General features: G+C 39.3%; 1 protein-coding gene, 1 long non-coding RNA gene and 1 other non-coding gene across 7 annotated transcripts in view; 2 read left to right on the top strand and 1 right to left on the bottom strand.

Moving 5' to 3' along the window:
- Aak1 (AP2 associated kinase 1) overlaps nt 1-24952 on the top strand; it is a 166694-nt gene that overhangs the window by 29828 nt on the left and 111914 nt on the right. The window lies entirely within an intron of this gene.
- On the top strand, nt 8126-8232 carry LOC111756580 (U6 spliceosomal RNA). Its single transcript, XR_002791010.1, has one exon. It is a non-coding gene; the product is annotated as a U6 spliceosomal RNA (small nuclear RNA).
- On the bottom strand, nt 20802-23327 carry LOC134471293 (uncharacterized). The gene is made up of 2 exons (XR_010040598.1): nt 22457-23327; nt 20802-21080 (listed from the first exon to the last, which is right to left on the bottom strand). It is a non-coding gene; the product is annotated as an uncharacterized LOC134471293 (long non-coding RNA).

The raw sequence follows: 24952 nt of genomic DNA, 5'->3' as shown, positions 1-24952 counted from the left end.
CGTTAAAAAACGGAAAATTTACCATGTTAACCATTTTAAGTGTATAGCTCTGTAGCGCTAAGTACATGCACATTGTGTGGCTATCACCAGCATCAATCTCCAGAACCTTTTCATTTTCTGCAACTGAAACTGTACTCATTCAACAGTAATCCCTTATACCTCTTTCCTCCTGGACTTGGCAATCATCATTCCACTTCCTGTCCTTAGGGAACTGACTGCTTTAGGTACCTCATATAATAATTCGCCCTTTGTGGCTGGTTTATTTTATTTAACATAATGTCTTCAAGTTTCATTCATGTTGTAGCATGTCAAAATTTCCTTTTTAACCCCACAAGATACTATGTTGTGTATATATACCACGTTTTGTTTATCCATCTGTTGATGGATACTTAGATTGCTTCTGGTTTTCTGCTATTGGGAATGCTGCTATAAAAATGGGTGTACAAATAATCTGCTCAAGCCCTTTTTTCGTTCCTTTTGGTTGTATTCCAGAAAAGGAAGTGCTGGATCGTTTCATAATCTTATGTTCAGTTTTTTTTTTTCAGGAATTGGCATACCAGTTTCCATAGCAGCTGTATCATTTTATATTTCTATCAGCAGTGTATAAGAGTTCCAGTTATTCAACATTTTTTCTATCCTTTTAATGTATAGACATCCTTTTGTATATGGGATGTGATAGCTCATTGTTTGGATGAATTTCACTAGTATTTATTGACACTGAACATATTTTCCTGTGCTCATTATTATTAATCCTTTGTATATCTCTTAGAGATAGAGTAATATCTTGGTTCATGAACACTTCTGTTGGTGAGCAAGTAATTCAGTTTGCCAACAGAAGTGTTCGACAGAATTTTGATTCTATTAGTGAACTCCACATTGAGTGACAAACACAGCTGCGGCCGTCTTCCCCGCGTGAACATGGATGCGGTCATTTCCCCAGAGTCATGGAACAAATTAAGTTTGAATGTAGGTGCCGCTGTACATTTGTTCAAGTCCTTTACATGTACCTGTCCATCAAAGACGGATTCTTCTTGTTACTGAGTTTGTATATTTTATTTATGATGTAAATACCTTATCAGATGTTTGATTCATAAATACTCTTCCATTCTATGGATTGTCTTTGTACCCTGGTGACAGTGTCATTTGATGCCCAGAAGCTTTAAATTTTGCTGTGGTCTCATTTGTTTACATTTGCTTTTGTTGCCTGGGCCTTTAGTGTCGTATCCAAGAAATTGTTGCCAAATTCATCATCTCTCCTCAAACTAACGATGATCCTCCTGCCTTAGCATCCTGAGTACTGGGATTATAGGCATGCACCACCTTGCCTGGCCTCTAGGAAGCTTTTCTCATATGTTTTTTGGTTTTTTCCTTTTGAGATTATAGTTTCCCCCTTCAATGAGCCTGGCTCCCTTGTTGAAAAATCTGTTTGTTTGGTTTGTTTTTGGGATGGAATCTGGCTGTGTTGCCCAGGCTGAGTAGCTAGGATTATAGGCATGTACCTATGTGAATCATATAAATAAGCACATATAAAGCATATATAAATATGTGCTTCAAAAAATCATTTGACTGTATGTATGAGTTCATTTCTGGCTCTCCATTCTATTCCATTTATCTGTAAGTCTTTGTATTACTAACACATTATTTATACCATATTTTTGGTAAGTTTTGAAATCCAAAAGTAAGTGGCCTCAAGTTTTGTTCTTTTTCAAGACTGTTTTGGCTGTTTGGAATTTCTTTGAGATTTCATATAAATTTTAAGACAGATATTCTGTTTTATTGGAATTTTGATAATAGTTGCATTGAATCTATAGATTGCTTTAGGTAGTATTGCCATATTAATAATAGTCTTCAACCCATGCACATAGGTATCTTTTGTCGTTTCAGTATGCAAATCTTGTCCTGTTAGTTGAATTTATTCCTTGGCATTTTATCCTTTTTAGTGCTCTTACAAGTGGAATTGCTTTCTTAATTTCTTCTTTGGATTGTTCATTGTTGGTGTATAGAAAAAACAACTGCTTTTTGCATGTTGATTTTGTATTCTCCAACTTTGATTGAACTTATTAGTTGTGATAGTTTTTAAATGAAACATATTACTTGTTCAATTATATACAGTGATTTATATTTTATATAATTTTTTTGAATTTCAATAACTGTGTCTTATGTGTGGAAAAAACACTGGAAATAGGCAATATAATTCATTTCATCTTACTAATTATTCCATATTCTCTATTTCATGTTTGTACCAGATTTCTTACCTATAATGAGAGGTTTTTTTTTTTTTTAAAACACAGAATAATCAAATAAACTGAATGCAAGATGTCTATTTGAACAATAGGTTCAGCATATATTCTTTGTGTTCATGGACAAGTTATTAGCTATTTTATGCTTCCATTTCCCTCCTTTTCTTTTTTAAATTGACATCTAATATAATCCTTATTTTCTAATTAATAGTTTTTGTTGTTTTTGTTAAACCTAAGCTTTTAACTCTGTTCTCTTTATCCTATACTATTAAAATTAATCCTTACCTCATTTTTGTTTTCTGATGCTTCTCTGAGATCTTGAAGAATTTAACTTTACTAATTGTTTTTGTTTGTTTGTTTATTGTCTTGAGACACAGTCTTGCTATATAGTTTAGGCTCTTAAATTCACTAAATATTGGGATTACAGGTGTGTTTTATCAGGCCTGGTAATTTTACTAATTTGATTTTATAGTCTTCAATTTGCAGATGCTTTCTGTTATTATTATTTTAAGAGTAGGCAATTTTATTGGGGAATTAGAATGGGGAACAGCAATAGCTCTTGAGACAGGACAGTCCTGAATGGGTTGCCAATAAGCCGACTTTTCTAAGAAAGCTTTATAGAGCAAAATCATGAGAGGTGGGTGCAACATGGGTCAAATTATAGTCAACCAATAAGATTACAAGTATGGCCAGTAAGCTAATATTAATTCATTAATAGCAAGGGCAAACAGATGACATCATTAATCTTGGTTGATTGTGTATAGTCTTAGTCTTACCTTTAGCCTTAGTTTTAGAGTCTTAGTTTCAGTCTTAGCATGTGGGAGAGGATAGCCCAGTTCTAATAGGATAATGGTTTATTTATATGGGAAATCTCAAAAGGGTAGTAGTAATAAACTTCCATTTATCTCTTAGGGAAGTGTGTGAATCTGGCCATTGTGACTTTAATCTTCTTCAGATATGTCTCTAGCCATGTTCCTGATGTATTCTCATCTTGAGGGCTCAGCCCTGTCTTCCTATAATATTCCCCTCTCTAAAGATGCATCCCTAACTAAGGTTAGGGGAGAATAGGCAGTTTCAGTCTAGCTGCTCAGAGCTGAGAAGGTCAGTGTAGGCAAGACCACAGTTAGGGGCCTTTTCCAGGGAGCTAATATAATGGACCCTGAAAAGAAATCGTTAGCAGTTACAACTCCCTTCACAAGGTCAGTCTATTGTGGATCTCCGTGAAAGGAGTCTGGCACATTTGTTGTTGGTTCTACCTGCATGATCACTTGCAGTTGATCTCTAGGCAAGAATAAACAATTTCCCGTGAAGTTAAAGCGTGTATAATCAAAGCACGAACACTAGAATGGAAAGACAGATTGGGGAAAGTACAACATCCAGATACTGCTCTTAAGATACTGCTCTGGAATACCGATTGTAACCAGCTGGCCCTTCGACTATGCACTCTTCTGGTGGAGGCTATCTATAAATCTGATGTTTTTCTGTCATAAGTCCCTCTAGTTTTAGTGGTAAGCAAATGGAGACATTGGTGGTTTTGAAGGGCAATTTTAGTTAAGGAATTTAAGACTTGTTGAGCTTTTATGTCTTCTACCATAGTTTTTTTTAGCCTCCCTGAACCATAACAGTGGTCAGTTACAGGTGTAGCTAGAAACTTCTAGAAAGGGTCAGCGATTGGAACCTCTTTTTATATCTGGCTTTTATTACTATGGTATTGTTTTCATACATCTTTTGGTTACACTATGCTGCTGGATATTTAAGACCACGTTGAAGCGAGAATTAACCTCTTGCTGTCTATCAAGGTCAGTTAAATTTCCTCCAGCATTACTTTTGGAAGAGATGCAGGGGCTCTGTGCTCCTCTGTCATTGTCAGCTGCCAGAGTGAGTCATGGTCTTGGTTGACTGTGTTGTTTTCTGTGAAAGCATGGGAGACTTTTCCCCCTTTTTTGGCACCCTGTACATTTGTTGATTTCTGTCCTCTGGGGCCCCGCAGTCTCCCTGCTCACGATGTTGGGTGACTCACCAAAGTTGTAGGATCCTGTAGAAAAGGTTTCCTTACGTCCTGGGTCTTCCTTGACCATGGAGGGCCAGGGCTAAAATGTTGGCTGTCTTCTTAGCCCAGTTACATTTCTAGTCTTGGTCTCTAAACTTCAGTTGCTTAACACCCAGAAGAGAAAAGATCAATTACATCAGTATTGCAAAGGGAGCAGTGAGCTTGGCTATTATAATCTCATCTGGATATTATAATCATATTGAATCCTTTTTTTGGTGAGGGGTACACACTATGTAGCCCAGGCTGGCCTTGAATTCATTGTGATCCTCCTGCCTCAGATTCTCAAGTGCTGGAATTATAGATTGCGCTGCCATGCCTAGTGATTCTTTAAATCTTATTCTACATAAATTTTTAGAGTTTTGCTGCTATCACCATAATCTCATGGGAGAGGAATTCTTATAGAGCCTATATCTGACTTCTTTATATTTAGGTCAGGGGACAAGTGGGCGTTTTAGGTTGACCGAATTTGCACTGGGGCTGCCCAGTATAGGAAGGACCCAGTCCATCAGTCCCAGTCCTCCTCTAGGGGACAAACTGTCTGGACAAATTGTTGGCAGTGGTAAAGTCTACTCAGGCTCCTTGGGAGGCCCTATGATGTGGGCTTTGGTCCCTATTGTAGTAGTTCTGGGTCTGCTTCCCTGGCTGGCTCTCTTATTCTGTTAATTCTCTTATTACCAGAACACATTGCTTCTCCATAGAAAGCCTGCAGGGTCCCCTCTGGTCCTGTTCCATCTTGGCTATCTGCAGTAGAGATTCCTCAAAGTTCTAGGTAAGCAGAATAACATCCTTTCTGGTTTCCAGCTCAAATGCAGGTTTTTCTCTATTTTTGTGTTCTTTTATTTTAGAAGGAACTGTGGGCAGGAGACACCTGTCCTGTTGCTATCTTAACCAGATGTCCTAGAAGAGTCCTTGTAACTAACTTTATCTGATGAGATTAACAATCCCTCTCCTTCCTCTGTTTACCACAAGCTCAGGGGTCAAAATTAATCTCTGGTATGCCCGTACCGTTGGAGTTTCTCACCACTGGCTTGATTAATTGGGTTGGGGGAGAGATCATTTCTCTTGTATTACTGTTTTGAATCAGGGGAAAACCAATTAAAAAAGAAGAATTACTAAGTTAGAAATGAGTTGATTTAGTAGAAGTGTAATCTAGAAGGCATTTTGGTATGTTCTCACCATTTGATGGCCATATCCAATATATTTTGCGTCCTGGTGGCTAGGAGGAGTCATCTGAATTTGATAAGTTGTGTTAGTCATAAATGCCATTTTGGAAGCTTTTCAGAGTATGAGACCAAATAATCAGAGAGGAAAAAAAAAACCCAGGGATAAATAGTTAATCTGTCATTATTAGTCACGGCAGAATCTTTTCTGTGTCCTAGAAGGTCCTTAATATTTCTCCCTCTCTACACCTGCTGTCTGCACGTATAGTCCACCTTTCACTGTTCTGAGCTCATTTTCTAATGTCCACGTGCTTGGCCCTCTCTTGTCTGGATCTGCTGTTCTTGATCCCTAACCTTGCCTGCTTTGTCCCCTGTGTGGGACAGTCTCCTTCCAAAACATCCCATGCTGTGCTCTCTCTCCTGCTTTATGATTTGTTCAAATGTTATATTCTCTGGGAATCCTTCCCTAATCACTGATTTAATATTATCCACTGTCTTCTGCAACATTCATGCTTCCTATTTTTGTTTTGTATTTCTGTTTAGCCTCCCCACAATCTAACCTATATTTAAATTTATGTGTGTATTTTCTGAACTGTCTCTCTACTTCCACGTACTCTGCAAGGGCAGGGGGTTTTGTCAGTTTTATTTACTGCTGTATCCGCCTGAATACCTAGAAAAGAACCAGACATATGTTAGTTATTCAGGAAGCCATTTGTTGAATGGTCAGTAGTTGGTGGCTTCTAGTGTCATCTAGAAGTATCAGGATCCTAAATGATGTATATCTGCCCTAGGTCAATTTGTCTTAGAATGTTTTCGAGGGACCTACAGATACTAGGATTCATTTATTCGTTTGTTCAAAAAGCTTCTCTGTGTATCTTCAGTCACCCAGGCGCTGAGGTCCTAGGCTGCAGGTCCCTCCAGAGCACATTTACCTTTGCATCTCCAGCACTAAGTCACTGCAGTGCTAGGTAGCATAAAGGAAGTGTTTGTGAAAGTCTGGTGAGCCAATCTGGGCAGTTCCTTCTCAAAGCGGCTCGACAACTAAATGTTACCAGGTTCTGGGTTACTGGCTGCTCCCTCTGGCGTTAGGTTCCACGTTCTTTTTGTTTAGAACAAAGAATTGAGTGAATTGAGCGAAAAGCACTGGCCAAATTTATTTGAGAAAGTAAGAGTAAAGAGTGAGGGAGAAACCGGCTCTGCAGAGTGAGTTTGGGTCAAGTGGAAGGAAGAAAAGCAATGAAACAAAACAGAGTGTGCTACGGTGAAGGAATTCACGTACCAAGCTCTTCTTGGCGCCTGTGTCTGTTGTATTGTCCCAATTGCAAGGAAACTCATGAGAACCTCCACCTGTGGGTCTGGAGAGGCAGTACTGGGACCCCATGCCTCAGGCTGACATCAGATATAGGGCATCCTACTGAAAACCTGCTCAGGTTCTCATGAGAAGTCCGCGTGTGGGCTTTGGGAGCTGTTCTGCACAAATTGACAGGGTCACACCTACTTCCCCAGCCAGCTTTGCCACACCCTAATCTCCTCCCTCAAAACTGCTGGGTTTTGTGAAATCATAGAATAATACATATCCCTGTGTATACAGGACACACATAGTTTTGAGGGCTATAAGAGATTGCAGGGAGAGGAAAAACAATTCCTTGGGGATGGTGGAAGTCTGGAAGCAGCTTTTTATAAATATGAGATTTTAGCTGAGCCTTTTTCTGAGTAAACAAGCAGTAAAGGAAGTAATAAAGATACAAAGGCTGCAGTTGCAATGCATGTTTCCAGGGCAGTGAATTCCGCGTGTAGCTGGAGTAGAGTGCGCGGCATTCGAGGTGCGGGATGAGCTGCAGCAGTGGATCTCGACCACGTCCTAAAAGACCTTGAATACACAGGATGAGATCAGCATCTTCTAAAGTGTTTGTTATAGTTAATGTTGTGGCACATGCCTGTTATCCCAGCTATTTGGGAGGCTGAAGCAGAAAGAGTTTAAATTCAGGGCCAGGCTGAACAGCTTAGTGACACGCTCGCTGCCTCAAAACAAAAATTTTTTAAAAGGGATGAGGAGCCGGGCGTGGTGGCTCACGCCTGTAATCCCAGTACTCGGGAGGCTGAGGTGGGAGGATCATTGCGAGTTCGAGAGCAGCCTGGGCTACAAAGTGAGCTCAAGGCCAGCCTGAACTGCATAGCGAGACCCCGTCTCAAAAAAAACAAAACAAAAAAAAAAAAAAAGGGTTGAGGATTTAACTCAGTGATAGAGTGCTTGCGTAGCATGTGTGAGGCTCTATATTGAATCCTCAGTGCTACAAAAGAAAAAAATGTAGGAGAAGAGAATGAGTATGATGTAGAGATAACATAGGTCTTTGTGGTATAGATTAATTGTGTGTGTGTATGTGAATATATATATATATATATATATATATTTTTTTTTTTTTTTTAGTACTGGGGATTCAACCCAGGGCTTTACTCATGATGGGAAAATGCTGTACCACTCAGTTGCATTTCTATCCCTCAGTTCTGTATTTAATTGTGTTGGTGATTGTAAGAATCTCCACATGTATATTAAACTTGCATGAAATGTACCCACAAATACATACAAATGCTTGTAAAACTGGCAAAATCCAATTAAGGTGTATGGATTATGAACATGTCAACTTCCTGGTTTTGATATTCTATTATAGTACCATGTGCTCACTTTGGTGGCACATATACTAAAATTGGAACAATACAGAGAAGATTTGCTTAGCCCTCATGCAAGGATGACACGCAAATTCTTGAAGTACCGTTAGGGTAACCTGGATGAAGGGTAGCTGGTCCACTATACTATTTTTGCAATTCCCTAGTAAATGTATAATGAATTCAAAAAAGGAGGCACAAGAAGTGTGTTAGCTTTCCAACCCTGTGTCAAAATACCTGAGAGAATCAACTTAAAGAAATATTTATTTTTGCTCATGGTTTTAGAGGTTTCAGTCTGGATTAGCTGGTTTCATTGCTCTTGAACCTGGCGAGCCAAAAGAAGAGTGTGGAAAAGCACAGTGGAACAAAGTCGCTCAGCTCCTGGTGCCCAGGAAGCAGACAAAGAGGCTGGAACGAGATACAGGCCCCTATGTCACGTCCCCAAAGATCCGTTCCTGTCAGCTATGTCCCACCTCCTAAGTGCCCATCTCCTCGAAGTAGCTCATCAGATTCTGAATTATATACTAGATCAAGTCTCATCTATAAAGGCTTCTGCGCTGGGAGCCAATCCTGCAACATTCCAGATCCAAACTATGGCGAAAAGAAAAACTTAAGGAGAGGCTGGAACAGGGAGAATTCATGAGAGAGTTTTCATTTAACAATATTTTATTGTGAAATGCTGTGTTCAGATAAGCATACATGAGAATATAAAACACATGCATATCCTTGAAGAATTTCTCATGGAGTGAAAGATAGACATGTTTTCAGTGATGGTCATTTTGGGTGCTGTTTTTTTTTTTTTTTAAATAACAGGTACGAAGCATTGTGAGAGCAGGGAAAAGAGAGGACAGATGTGTGTGTGTGGAAGTCTTCCTAGTGACACTAGGACCGTGTTCACTTTTAGTAACTGGTGGCCATTTGTGTGCCGTACTCTGGAGTTCTGCAGAAGCCCAGGTGACAGGTAGGGCTGAAATTAGTGTTAGAATTAAAATTATGAAATGGATTCAGAAACCTTTTGGAGTAACATTATTGCAGACTGTTAATGTACTATTTCTTTGGACTGAGACTTTGAGTATGACTGAGTGCTTAGTGGCCTTCTTAGCTAAACTTTAGAGTGAAGGAGAAGAAAGATTTGGTGTCTGCTGGACCCCACGTGGAAAGCGTGCTATGCAGCTGAGTGAGGAGGAGCAGAGCCCTGTTGTGTGTGGCCTCACGCTGCCTCCACGCTGGAGCACTAGCCGCTTCCCCATCATCCGCCTTGTGTCTTTTAAGTGTTGGTCTTTGCCTTTGTTCTTGTCTTCATATTCCCCTCTTGCCTTTCTGTCTAGTGAAATGCATCCTGTGTACCAATTCATGTGCCCTCTGTGTCTGCTGCACTGTAGAATGTGTGAATTTTGACCACAGATACTGTTATGGGCAAGAAGAGAAAAAGTTGAGTCAGCAGCCTGCATCTGGAGGTGGTGAGCCAAGAGAAGAGGAGGGCAAGGGGAGAGCAGAAATGCCCCCAAACAGTGAGGCTGGAGGAAGCACAGCTGCTGAGCTACTCCACCAGAATCAGTCAGGACCAGGAGGAGAAGCAGGCGTGATCCACACTGTTAAAGTCTGGGACAGCACAAAAGACAATATGCAACCTGCATTCACCCAGACCCCCCTGTCCTGGGTAGAGCTGCCTGACGTTAAATGGTGCCTTGCCAGCCTATTAATTTTTAATATTTGATTCCTTGATGAGGTGGCTCAGTATTGAAATGCATCAAAGGCAGCTTTTGTTTTTATGAAGTTGGTCAAAATAATACTGGGGAGTCAGGTTACTGTAACCTTGAGCTCTGGGTATTTTGAACGGATGAGGTCAGACTCTTTTAACTTCCCTGGTTTCAGAAGGATCTTTGCCTTTTGTAGGGTAGGTTATTTGGAACTGGAAGTGGGTATGCTTCCTGTAGGATTCTGTACCGTTTATTATTGGAAAATTCCTTCTTTTCTGGCTGTAAATAGAAATTAGCCTCAGTGAATGAGGCTCCCAGTTCTGCCCATGATTTGAATCATGTTGTCTGTTATCTGAGTTCTGAGAACCTACTGCCACCCCGAAACGTCAGAGATTAAACATAGCAACACTAGGTGATGTGCCTTTTACGCTGCGTGGAGTCCTCAAAGCAGATTGTGACAATGAAGGTTTTAGTCTGAGTTTTTCTGCAAATCTCCATAATTTGATTTTTTTTATCTTTCAAATTTTATATCTAAATGTATGCTTTTGAAATCTTTTATTTTTAATCCTCCTATTTTTCTGCACTGAGCCCTAGACAGCTGAAGATGTGTGGTAAGGATCTTTGTGATGAGAGCTTTCTGAAGTGACGCACATGCAAATTTGCAGCCTTCTGGGTTGGTGGCTGGTTTGCCAGAAGAGGAAAAGATGGAGGAAACGGAGACTCCATTGTGGGAACCATTTCCAGGGTGCTTTGGGAGCACCCCACTTTTCACAGTCTAATCAGTGAGAGCACATCCCATCTTTTGTTGTCCGAATGGACTCTTTTTTTTTTTTCTTGTTTGCTGGTTTGCTGTTTACCCATATTTTAAATTTATTTCTATTTTGTTTTTTTTTTGGTGCTAGGGATTAAACCCAGGGCCTGGTGCATGCTAAGCATAGCTTTGCCACTGAGCTGCACCCCCAGCCTATCTGCCTATAGATGTGCTTCCACAAATTGGGAAGATTTCACACTGTGAGGAAATATTCTGTTACTTATCTTTTCCATTATTGTAAACAATTACAGTAATCAGAGTTTTATAATCAGAAAAGCAAAAAAAAATGTTCTCACTGAAAAATATAAACATGTAAAAATCAAGGAAAGATATTCATGTATTAAAACTTCCTCCTTGTTGAATATATTGTTTTCTTTTGATTTTCAAAACTTACATTATTTTAATTGATTTTTAATTTTTTTGTATATTCAGTCATCCTTACATCACCCATTATTACCTTTCTGAACCAACTTGATTTTGCCTCCCATGGTCTGTTATTGTTATTCTTTTAATATACTGCCAGATTCAATTTCTTGGTGTTTTATTGAATTATCTCTGCATCTTTATTTGTAAATGGGATACTCATCTGTAGTTTTTTTTTTTTTTTTTCCTTTATTGAATGCTGCAGTTTTGATATAAGGGGTAAACTTGTGCACTTACTTGCTTGGTAAAATAAATGGGAAGGCTTTTATATATTTCTGATTTTTTTAAAATTTGAAATGGTAACACCATCTTGTTTTGTTTTTTAACAGCTTACTTGTGCGAGGCACAGGGGTTAGAACCCAAACTAAATAGTCTACACTGCTTAAAGTCCTTGCTCATCCAGCTTCTGGTGGCAGCTCACGTCACCAGAAAAAGGCCAACCTTGAAATCCTGAGTCTTTATGGCCACAGGGTCTCTAGAGCTGGTCGTATCTTTTTCTTTAATTAAGCTTTTTATTTTAAAATAATTTCAGAATAGTGCAGCAATAAAACAAAAACCATTGAACATGATAATATGTACCATTTTGTATGTGAATTTAAAAAATTGAAAAGCAGTACAAAAAAATTCCTATGCAACCTTCACCCATATTCACCATTTTGCTGCATTTGCTCTATTGTTAATCTATGGTCATGTATTTCTTCTCAGCTATTTAAAAGTAAGTTATTTAATGTCCCCTTTCCTTTAAATACTTCTGTATATATTTCCTAAAAGCACAGAAACACAGTATGCCTGAAAACTGTTGTTTAATCTAATTGTTCTGATTTTCCAGGTATCTCATTAATGCCCTTCATAGCAAAAGAAAAAATCCCCAGTCCAAGATCTAATCCAGGATCAAACATTTTAGTTATCTTGTTGCTTAAATCGCTTTTAATCTGAACAGCTCCTTAATCTTGTTTTGTCTTTCATGACCTTCACGTTTTTGTAGACTAGGAGTCAGTTCTTTTTTTAATAAGCTGCCCCTTATTAAGTCTGATGTCCTCTAGACTTAGACTCAGTAGTGTGTTCTTTTCTTAGTTTCTCAAGAGGCACATGGTGTTGGTTTGACCTATCACTAATGACTAACTCTAACCACTTAGTGAAGTGGTGTCTGTACAGCGTCTATTGCAAAGTTACTGTTTTTTTAAAACTTTGTAATTAATAAGTATTTTGTTGTGTGATACTTTTAGACTATATAAATATCCCATTTCTCACCAAACTTTCACTCACTAATGTCAGCTTTCGAAACTGAGATGGGATGCTCAAGGTGAATATAGATTGTATTCCTTGGAGTTAAAGTGAAGACATTCATGAGCGAGCCATTCGGGATTATTAGGCAGAGCAGATATATGTGTGTATGTTTTCCCGCCCCTCATTCCCTATATGATTTGGATTTTGACTTTGTATGTTTAATTGAAAGCCACAACTTGACTCTAGTGACCGGCTATAACCTGTAACCCTTGGGTTCCTGGTTTGACCACCCACAGCTGAAGATGGATCTAACTAGTTTATTCTAATCACAAGAATCCATTTAGTCTTTGGCCTGTGGCTCTGTTTTGCCTTGACTCTTTGATCCCTTTGTTTAGTGGGAGTCTGGAGTGAACTGCCTCTATTGAATCACTTGTGGACAAGCATTGCTTCTCATTATCAGGCCCATGTAATCAGACAGCTTTCTATAGACCCTGTTACTATTGTGTGCAGTAGTATGACTCACTGAAGGTAGTTCTTAATATATTGGAGAATTCAAAGTTGTGGAACCTGGGATAATATGAACAAAATTTTAAAATTCCAAATGGCATATAATTAGTTGCCAGTTTTTATAATTAGATGCCATGAACTTACAAAAGGGAGAGATAAGTGAAGGAAAGCATAATCAAGGAAGCTCTTTGGAAAGTGAATCTGTAATGAAGGGCTGGTAGGGATGTTGTAGGTAAGAGTGTGCAGGCTCTGCACAGAGATAGTAATCTGTCCTGCCAGCATGTGGCTTAGCCCCAAGCTGAGGGTAGGCAGATGAGGCATACTCATGGGACTGCCCTTTGGACCACTTGTAACACCCGGAAATTAGGTAAGACACAGGCTAGCTGTCTGTGTGCTAATTAGCAGGTATTCTTAGGAGATACACCTCCGCTGCTGGTCCAGGTCACAGTGCCTTTCCAGCTTAGTTGATCTAGAGTTGGGTGGTGTATGAAACAGAGAAGGTTGATTTCTTTGGGTTACCCTGCCCATTTTAAAGTATACTTTCGCAGTATTTTTGAATTTCTGGCCTCATTAGGGATCTTTTGAAAAAGCCGATGGCTTCTATTTAATATCAACAAAGTGAAGTGCCATGGTAATTGGACACGGTAATGCCTCGTTCCTATAGTCTATTGCCGACAGTAGTGACACTGATAACATGGTCTCTGCTCTGTGTCACTGCGTCCTAAATATAAATCACTGAATTTTAAATAATATAATATGAAATATATTCACACAAATGAGCCCATGAATAAATTCAAGGGTATCCCTGCAGTAATATGTCTTTCTCACAAATTTTGATAAATTTTCTTGATTTCCAGAGAACAGTGTAGAGGTGCAGCTCGTACTCTGTTCGGAGTTCCAGACGATAGGGTCCTTTTACTTAGACGACAATCCTTGCTTGAGCTTCTTAAATGTGCACCACATGTGTCTTATTGGTGCATGGTAATGTGTTGTGAAGGACAGTTGTATAGCTCTGCTAAAATGTAATTTTGAGTTTAGAAATGTACCTTTGACTCTTTTCTTTCTTCTAAAGAATGATCTCTCATGAGACCCCATTCTTTTTTTTTTTTTTTGGATACAGAGTCTCACTGTGTAGTTCAGGCTGGCCTTGAACTCACTTTGTACCCTAGGCTGGCCTCAAACTTACAGCAATCCTCCTGCCTCAGCCTCCTAAGTGCTAGGATTATAGACATGTGCCACCGTGCCCAGCAACAAGAACCCATTCTAAAATGTAGTACCTTAGGAGAGACCTTGTGCCCTCCCTCAGTCTTTCCGCTTTTATTAATAAGTTCTTATAATTTGGGCATACTGTTACATAAATGCAGTTAATTAAAAGAGAAAGATCATTCTGACAGTAGTGAAAATGGCAGGAGTCGCTGAGGTGAAAGAAGTGTAAGAGTGGACAGAGGAGTTAAAAGCGTTGTGGTCTGGAGCTACTGAACGGGTGAGGAAAGTGGCATCGTGCACTCTAATAGCTTCTCAAAGGATCTGTGTTGAGTACAGGACAGGTGGTTAGTATTTACAGTCACTGCTCCAGATAGTAATAAAGAGCAGAATTTCAAATGTTCAGATATGAATTATAGCTTATCTTGAAAACAGCTGTTTCAATTAATTGTCAATATTTACAAGCAAGAACAATACAAAATCCAGCCATCTTGTCACGAATGTAACTACTTTTAACATATTAGTATTTACCTTTCCAGCGCTTTTATGTATCTATATAAATATATAACATATTTATGTATTAAATAATATATATTATAGTTACCAAACTTTGTGAGAACTTCAAGCTGCTTTTTTTTTTTTGGCCTTTTTGAGACAGGGTCTCGCTATGCAGTTCAGGTTGGCTTTGACCTCACTTTGTAGCCCAGGCTGATCTTGAACTTGCAACAATCCTCCTGCCTCAGCCCCCTAGTGCTGGGATTACAGGAGTGCGCCGCTATGCCTGACAAACAAATACTAATAAAAATTGTAAAAATTTTAACAAAATTTTATGATTAAAAATACCCTTTTAACTGTTTTTAAGTGTATTAACAAGATTCATATTGTGAAGCCTACTTATTTTTAAAGTCAGTAATATATTGTGTGTTTTATATTTATTTTTAAGGTAGTAAGTACCAAAATCTGGTTAGTCAGTTTCCTATTGTTGAATATTTAAGTTTATATCTTGATTATTAAAACTGCATAAAGCATCTTTAAATAACTTTAAATGCTTATATCTCTACTTTCATTAGAATAAAAGTCCAGGAGAATTGTTGAATCAGTGGATGTATATTGTCAAATCACACTTTTGTTGCCATATTTATCTATTTCATCATATTCTTGCCAGTATCTGAAGTTTAATTCTTTTAAATTAATGTTTATGTAATTTAGTGTTTGATATAGAAAAGTACAGCAATAAAAACTAAAGAAGTCGATGAGAAAACACACTTTAGGGAATGTGATGCATGAGACGATACGGCTTGTAAACCAGCAGCCTGTTGGTTGTGTGAGAGAAGAACTACAGTTGTATACTCACTGCACAAGCATGGGGCTCTTGCCCTCCCACGCCTGCGCGTGGTGTGGACGTTGTTACTGAGCGTCTCCAAGAGTGTGAAGAAATGCTGCATTCTTTGAGGAAGAGGCATTAAACGTGTCTTAATTCTCAAAACCCAAACTGGCAAATCTAAGACAGGAATGTATTTACTGACTTTTGTATAACTTTTATACTTTAAAACTTATTTTTTTGGTTCCCTTTAACTTTGTTTGTTTTGTTTAATTTGTAGCATAGCGATTTTAAATTTTAGTGAGGAAAATCAAATTTATCTTTATTCCTTTCATATATTTATTTTTTTGTCTTTTTCCTTTTTATTGGTACCGGGGATTGAACTCATGACTGCCTGCTTGCAAGGCAGGCACTTATGCCACTAAGCTAAATCTCCAGCCCCTCTTTCATATATTTTAAAAAAACCTACCTAACCTCAAAGTTAAGACTGCTACCTTAATTTTCTTTTAGTAAATTTATTTTTTATGACAAAACCAAAAGCTGTACACATTTTTATTGGATAGGCTGCACTTCTAGTAGAAGAGAGAAGTTTTTTGAGTTGATTTTTTTTTCCCAGTGTAATGCGGTATTGGTTTTTTGGTTTTTTTTCTCATTATTGTTTTTGTTCTGTGGTGCTAGGAATTAACCTACAGACTTAATGCATTCTAGGCAGCCCTTCCAATATAGTATTTTTAAAAGGTAAATTTAAATGATTTTGGGAAAGCCATGTGTTGTCTAATGTGCCTCAATCCTGATGACTCCCAGTGGTCTTACATCTTTGGCTTAACCTCTTAATTCAGTCCCATGATCTTGATGGACATTTGAGTTCGTAAGCCCTAAGTTAAAGTATTAACTTCTTACTAGGACTAGCTTCCTTTATCATAACTCTGCCCTCCCCTTACTTTGGCTTTATCCTGGATGAGGTTAAGAAAAATCTGATCTCATTGATACTTTAGTGGCTTGTTTTGTTTCTATTTTCTCTCAGTTCCAAGTATTTTATAGTCCTCTCCCTCACCCTTTTTAGTTTAAAGATACAGGTTCTCACTGCATTGCCCAGGCTGCTTTGGAACTCCTGAGCTCAAGAAATCCTCCCACCTCAGCTTTCCAAGTGGTAGAGACTATAGGTACATGTACCACTGTGCCTGTCTCTGATTTCTCTTTTGATTTTATCTGACACATAGGTTACTTAGATGTGTTTTGTTTAGCTTCCAAATAGTTGAGCATTTCCCCAGAGTTCTTTCTGTTATTAATTTCTAATTTAATTCCATTTGTGATCATTATAGTCAGAGTATATACTTATGGGATTTAAATCCTTTCAGTTCATTAGAATTGTTTTATGGCCTAGAATATGGTCTATCTTGATCTTCTGTGAGTGTTTGAAAATAGTATGTATTTTGGTTCTTTGCTGGTTCCTGCTTGCTGTTTGCAGCCGCCATGAACTGTGGCCCAGCCATGTCTGCCTGCCTTGGAGCCAACTGAGTGTGGACTGAAACCTCCAAAAATTGAGAGGTGATCACAGGAAATCACTGCAGAGAGGCAGTAAGCCAGACTTAGAATTAGAACCCACCCCCCAAATGTAAGCTCAGGCTGGGAAGGACATGGCCGTCCTCTCAGAAGGGAAAACCAGACTCCATGAGTGTTGACATTAAGTGCAGAAGTCGAGACTGCCATGGCTGATAACGGGAGTCTGCAAATCCCGTGCCTTTAATGCAGCAAACTGACCAGTGGACCCAAGACGAAAAGCTGTATTAGCTTTTGGTGACTGCTGGAAATTGAGACCCGGGACCCTGCCAAGCAGCCAGGGCTGCCCGGCTGTGCCGGAGGAGATTGTGAGAAGCTCCGGAGTTCCGAAGCCAGGCACCGTGCAGTTTTCTGACCTGTGTCGGGAACGCAGTGAAGGCAAGTGGAGTAGTGTGAAGTAGACTCAAGAGGAAGACCTGCACTGAGTCCTGGTGAGTACTAGGGGACTGGGTCCCGTGGCTGCTGTGGCTGGCTGGAAGACATCTTGAAATTGGGCATAGCCCTCCATCACAGCGACATCAATAACACGGAGAGTCTGGTGGAAGACATCTTGGAGTTGGGCAGAGTGCGCGGCTCAGTGACATCAGACACTGGCGTAGAGAGGTCTGGTGGAGGACATCTTGAAAGTGGGCAGAGCCCAGCGCCATATCGGCATCAGCGATATAGAACTAGTGGAGGACATCTTGGAATTGGGCAGACCTGCAGCCACGGGGACATTACATAGTCGCTCATGGCACAGAGAGGTCTGGAAGAGGACAGCTGGGATTTGGGCAGAGCCATGTGCCATGGTGACATTAGCCAGCTGCTTCTGGCACAGAGAGAACTGGCAGGACCTGCTGGGGCTGAACCAAGCCTCTGGTTGGGACCCAATAAGCAGATACAAAATAGTCACGATTCTGTGACACCCACAAAGTACAGCCTAATTTGCAGATTGACTGGAGCAGAGGCTGGAGGCTAGCCTGCACCGTCCCTGCATCCCTGCCTGTCCCAGATAACAGCAAATTGGGGAGGACATCAAAAATTCAAGTTAACGCACTTCTGAAAGGCCCTAAGCAATACAGAGAGGGCCATAGACCCCCAGAACACTCCAGTCTGAAAGAAACCAGAAACATGACAAGAGATAGAAATAAAAAAAAAAATCTCCAGCTGCCCAACATGAGAAAATAAGTCCAGGAGAAGTAAACACTGAAGAGAACAAGCACAGTAACCATCCTATACTGAAACACAGCATCAGCCGAAATAAAAAAATACCTCCATGACCTCATAGATGAATTTAAAGCGGTACTCCTGATCCAAGTGAGGCAAGATATAAAGAGATTAATTAAAGAAATGACAAGCCCCGCCCAAGAGAACACAGATGGAAGAACTGAGGAAATCAGAAAAGAAAGAGATACTTCTGAAGAAGAGTTTAAACATAACTTAGAATACATGAAACAGATCCCAAGAAATTACTAGGAAACTAAAAACTCCATTGAACACTGGCAAAATGCCTTGACAGAAACTAAAGTCAGCCTTTTGAAACTTGAAGAGAGATTTAACATATATGATCATGAAAGAAAAGACCTCTTAAAAATAATAAGGAACCAGAAAGAAACAATTCAAAGGCTAGAAGATGACAAAAGGATACATAACTTAAGAATAAAGAATGTGAGTGAGGAAGCAGGAGCAACCAAAAATGAAATACAAAGAATATTCACAGATATATTAAAGCAAAAATTCCCATGTATAGCAAAAAGAAATGATATCCAGATAAAAGAGGCATACAGAACACTAGCTACCTACAACCAAAACAGATCTACACCCAGACATATAATAATCAAGATTCCAGAAATCCACCAAAAGAACAGAATATTAAAAGCAGCCAGAGAAAACAAGCAGATTACCTACAACGGGAAAATTATCAAAATAACAACAGACTTATCAACACAAACTCTTAAATCAAGAAGGGAATGGGGAGAAATATTCCAAGTCCTGAAAGACAATAATATGCAACCAAGACTCATATACCCATCAAAACTCTCTCTCAAAATTAATGGAGAAATAAGATGCTTCCAAGACAAGGAGGAACTATGGTAGTTCGTGGCCACCAACCTAACCCTACAGAGAGTGCTAAAGGACATTCCAGAGAAAGAGAAGAAGGGATACCAGCATTCCAGCAACAGTGGCAGAGAGACCTCAATGAACGGGACAGACAGTGGAAAGAGGGAGTAAGATGGACAAATTATAGCAGTAAAGTGGAGTAGCAGACATGAGGCAGAGACGGTAAGCTATAGGCTTTAGTATAGACAGCTCTGAAACACTACAAAACAAGGCAGAGGTAATTGTTAATAGTGTATCAGGATTTAAAAGTCACAGTCGTATTATCGCCATGTTTAGTTTGAATTTAATTTGTTCTGGTCTGTCCACTCATACCAGATTTGAGGGCACAGACATCTGACCCAAAAATAGCAGGTTATACCATGGTAACTATCCTTAATTTCCTATTAACTTGAGCTGAAATCCTGTACTACTTATTTTGTCTTACTATGACTGATCTTATTTGAATCCGATTCATAAGACTGTGGTTTTGCCTTGGCTGATTTTATTTGAATCTGATATGCTTGATAGTATCAACCCTAAAAGTAGAGGCAACTACTCTGAAGATGACATGATGTAAAAGATATCCATACCAGTATTAATTATTAACAGCTCTCAAGTCCTACAATGTTTTCAAAGTTGTGTTATTATAAAAATAGCTAGGTAATACTATGTTCAGCTATAGTAAGCCCAATGATGTGGATAAGACTATGGAAAATAACAAGAGAAAGCACAGTAACTACGGTAGATCACCTAATATTGTGGTCTTGTGTGTCTTTTTCACTGCATGTTTTTTTAGGAATTTGTTTTGCTGTCTTGTTATGATTTGTTTTCTCCTGTAATACAGAGAGGATAGATATACCTGTAGAAATTCATGCATGAGAAGATTCTTTTAAAAAACTATTTACAGGAACAGATTATATAATACAATATGTAATGAACAGATACTCTGAAGAAGAAGAGACACTAAGAAACCCAATGCTAATTTTGTAGCATTATGATATAAAATCTAGCAATACTATTATTCACTGATCAGAGTGATATTAGTCTAGTCTCTTAAGTTCAGTATCAGCATATGTAAAGATAAGGACAGCTACTATGAAGAGAATGAGAGATGCGAAGGTAGTTATTATTGTCTTCCCCAATGTCAGATCTTGAAGACCTAAAAAGCCTTCATCATCCTGTAATGATTTGATTAGATCTATAATATGCAGTATGTATTTAATGTGTATGAAGATGGGGACAACTATTTGGAAGAAACTAGAGACAATTAGATAGACAGTGAAGATCTCCAGTGGACTTGCTTTGAAATCTGTATTTCTTTAAATGTTTTTTTTTAAAACTGTTTTGTTCTGTTTTGATATGTTTAATCTTACCCTCTTTAAGATATAAAACAAGTGTGTAGGACTGATAACCATATTACTAAGTTTTTGTTAGATCATTGAGCAGAACTGTTGGCAGTCACTATTTGAATGTCATTTTACATACTTTAATTTTATAACCTGAACAGCTATTTCTAAGATGACAATATGTAACTTATCAACTGGCGATTTCTTACCATTTATTTTTCTGTAATTCTGTATTATTTCTACTCTTTTTTATCTCCATGTATTTTTTTTGTTTGTTTGTTTCTTTCTCTTTAAATAGAAAAAAAAAAAAAAAAAGAAAATAGTATGTATTTTGTTGTTTAGGGGAATAGCCTCTCAGGACTTCATATGGTCCTGGGGTATGTATGTAAATAGATCATTGCCTAAAGAAGAGTTTTCCACTCTTGACACTATTGATGTTTAGGACTGGATAATTTTTTGTTGTGGGAGAGGGGGTTTCCTGTGCAAAATAACTGCAAATATTGCCAGATGTTCTTTGGTAAAACTTTACTTTTTAAAAAAGCAGTAGCATGGTAGATCTTGAAATGAGCACTGGCCAGTAAGAAACAAGAAAACTGGCAGGACAGGAGGTGAGTTCTTTGGCATAATGAAATATCATTCTGTAGTAAACCCTTTTGGAAATTGTATTTCAGTCAAAAGATTGGAGAAACTGAGAATTTGGAGAGGTAGTCTTTCTTCTGTTTCAGTTTGTGGATTACTTAGGTCAGTCCCTTGATTGCTGTCTCACTTTCATGTCTTCTCTTATTGATTCTGTGGAATAGGAGAACCAGGAGAGATTAACTGGGAGTTTTTAATAAAAATGTTTGGAAAGTTGTCAGCAGATACCTGGGTGACATCTTGCCCCAGCTTTCCAATTTAAGTTCCATTAGATTGTCTGTGGTCTTTGTGGTTTAAATTACAGAATCAACTGTCACTCCTTTGACTCCAGAACAAAATGATTTTATAATAAAAGTGATTTACAGAGACTTGTACCTAAAATGTAGTCTTATTTTTCCTGCCCTCCATCACTGTGGATTTTAGGAATACTGCCTCCATGCCTTGGGTACACAGCAGATCTCTTGAGTGGGAACACAGTGATGTGGATCCTCAGCAAACCTTACTGATATTGAGTGATTTCCAATTATCTTGTGTTCCAATTGGGCTGATAATATAGCAGATGCTGAACTGAGCTTTATTTTTTCCTTTGCTGCTGTGACATTTTGAATCAAATCTTTGATCCTTATTATACCTTAAATCTTCGTATTTTTTTAGAGTCACTGAGTGACTACAGTGATATTCATAATGTTAACTTCTTAGCTGTAGATGTTCTCAGTTTAAGTAAATGCTCCATAAAATCTAGACATACAAAATGGATTTGCATTTTCAAGTCTTATCAGTCCTTTTGAACCCATGTGAAATTGGTCGCAACAAACTTTCCCTGCCAAGTCCAGCTTACATTCATCTTTCCCTAGCAGGTATCTTATGTAGACATGCATTGTTCTCTTTGCTTCATGTCTTATCTTTCCAACAAAATTATGTTTAGAAGTGGGAGTGGGGATTGGAGGAAATACACATTTTAATTATACAGCAAATCCTTTTTTCCTTTTATATTTTATGTCATTTGAACTTTCTGCCAACTTTAATTATCAGGATAGATACTGTGATTATGATTTTGTAATTGTGAAAACGGAGCTTTACAGAAGCTAATGCTTTTCTAGTTAATTGATGGCTAAGCCAAGGATAGTATCTGTTAGGAAGTGGGATTCCCAACTAGATAAATTATGCAAACCCAGAAACAGTTTTTCAGTTGCCTCTGAATCAGCAGTGTGCAGTATCTAGTGTTGCCACTGTAGTGTTGAGACATCTAAGTGTGCTATATTAAGTAGGCTGTGGACAAGGTTAGCAGGGCTGGCTTATGCTGAATCACTCCTGCCCTGGCTCCGTCCTCCGGGAAGGACAGGCACTGCGGAAGGGCAGGCTGGAGTGGGTTCAGAGCACAGAGACTGTTAGACACTCATCTCTCTACAGCCGCCTTAGAATGTGTGCTCTCCCCTGTTCTCAAGCGTCTTTACTGCCCACCGTCCCCAGGGTCCTCTGTTTAAATTCTTTGCAGTTTTTCTGCTACTCATAAAGCTGTGTGGTAATACCTGCGAAAACTGGATGTTCCTGGAGCAGGCTCCCCACGCCAGTCTGCCTCTTCGCCTTTGCTCTTTATGTGAAGGGACCAGGAGGTTACGTGGCCCATCCAGCATAGAAACTGCGGAGAAAGACATGGTGTGCTGGGCTGGTGCAAGAAGACAAGAGCCTTGTTTTTGACTCAGCTCATGGAAAGGAGATGAAGCTCTGGGCTTGTCCTCATGCCTGGCTTCTGTGGTTGGCTGTCCACACGTTGAGCAGAGACATACAGAGTTCTTTTGGCTTATTCCCCTGACCTGGCAGAGCTAGCTTCTGTGGATTATTTTTATAAGAGCCAATTGGATCATATTGTTTTCTTTTGATCTTGTTGCTTGGTTTTCTTCAGTGGAGATAACAGTGAAAGTTTCCTTGACACAATTGGCTGCTGCTAAGTTCCCTGTGCCTGAGCTGCCCGACCCACTGGAACTGCTCTGTTCCTGAATGCTCAGGCGTTCTGCCTGGGCGTTGCTCCTTGCTTTCAGTACGCTTATTTCAGCTTCTCAGACCCGGCACTCCTTTCCCTTCTTTTAGTTGCCGCACTACCTGTATTCTGCTTCCTGCCTGCCCGTAAGACTCCTTTTCTGCTGATCTTTCTAGGTCCTGACTCTCATGCCAGTGTCTTGACCACTACCAGTGTCATCATGCATTCTGTTCTCACTCCTGCGCAGGGTACACTTCGCTGCTCATCTGACTTTGACTGTTTGCGTTGGTGTTAACATCTTGTCTGGTCTGAGAACTGTTCGATTCTGACGAATTAGGCGTATCTCTGCCCAGGCTCCGAACAAGGAATGCAGTGAATCAGAACAGGAATCCTGTTTTCTCATCTGTACTGTGCCCCTCAACCCCAGCTGACACTAGCAATGCCTTTGTGATCAGGCTGTGAAAGAAGACTGACTTCATGCCAACCCTGTGAGCATATTGTTTGTCTCTCAAAACAGATTCTATCTTTTCCAAATGGCATCGAAATCACAGTGAAAGTTCTTTTGAAAATCAGAAGCTGTCTTTTTGATAGCAGTTCTTTCATTTAGTCTGTTGGATGATTCAGATTGAGCTCCTTATAAAATATTGTCCCACATAATAATGTACTGGGATCGTCTTAACCATAGTAAACCTTGATCCACAGATCAGGTGTGCCATTTGATAAAATAAATAATACAGAAGAACTCAGTAAGGCCAGTCTGTTTGATTAAACATTATAAAAACCTCCATGGAGGAAAGAAGTATGTGGTCGTGGTAGCAATTGTAAAACAAATGTAAGAACTGGAGAGTATCACATTGATGTGGTTAGCACAGCACCCAGGGATGGTTTCAGATGCACTCAGATGTCATGGCTACCCAGCACAAGGCCTGGTTTGATCACTCAAAGGGTAGGATTTCTGGATACTTGCATAACCCGAAGCCGTTTTCTACTGTTTTTTTTTTTTTTTTTTTTTTTTTAATTTTAACACTGTAGCATACAGAAAGTCATTAGTGAAGAAGACAGGTCTAATCTTCCTTCCTAGTATGAGAAGTGGGGAAGCTGAAGCCCATGACAGACACTACAAGCGGAGTGTGTCACATGTCAGCAAAAGTTCCTGTAACCAGAGGTTTTCTAAGGATGCAGGTGATGTCAGAGGCATAGGGATATAGGGGTGAGCGTTTAAAGAGCTTCTGGGTTTGAACATGTGTCAGGTGCTTTATGATGCTCTCTTACATGAACTTTACCACATGCATATGAAGTGGGTAACAATTGCTCATGGTGTAAGTTACTCCCAAGTATCTGCACTGGCATCTGAATCCTGATGTAACTCCATAGCCTGGTTTGTTTTGAGAAACAAAGGCTGATGGCTTTGGCCAAAAAGCAGGAGGTGGAGAAGAAGGACTTGACCTCATTGTCCTCCATAACATTTGCAGTATTTCAAAAGATGGCACATCGGTTTTTATCATCAGCTGTCTGTTAGGATCACCTATACAGAACTTTTACAAAACTAAACCTACCCTGCTAGGGATTCTGAGACCTGTGGGTTTTGGATGGGGGCCTAGTAGGTTTTAGATGGGGCCCTGGGACAGCTGCCTTTCAATCAAGCAAACAAACAATAACCAGAAAAACTACGGTGATTCTGATGTGCTATTAGGAGTAAGAAACTGTCTATATGTAAGAAACAGCAGAATGAGTATGAACCCTGGCATGAGTGGCTCTAGACGTAAGATTTCCAAAGTCTTTCTCATATATGAGAGGAAACTGAGGCCCAAAGAACTCCATCCAGTACCAGGCTTTCTTTCATTCAATACTTAACTCAGGATTGACTGCTCTGCTAGGTGATAGAGAAATGCAAAGAAAAATTACTTTTCAACTGCCTTTGAAGAGTTTCTAGCCCAAGATCATATAGTTGGTCAGAGTCACAATTGGAACCTAGATTTCCCAACTTCTTTTGTGTTCTTAAGCCTTTGAATATTATCATTGCCAGCCCCTCTTTGAGATCCCCCCC

The sequence above is a fragment of the Cavia porcellus genome, unplaced genomic scaffold, assembly GCF_034190915.1.
Source record: "Cavia porcellus strain 051 isolate PalLab524CR breed Dunkin Hartley unplaced genomic scaffold, mCavPor4.1 scaffold_18, whole genome shotgun sequence".
NCBI classification, from domain to species: domain Eukaryota; kingdom Metazoa; phylum Chordata; class Mammalia; order Rodentia; family Caviidae; genus Cavia; species Cavia porcellus.
Note: the sequence above shows the minus strand (reverse complement) of the source record. Positions and strands in the feature narration are given on the sequence as shown.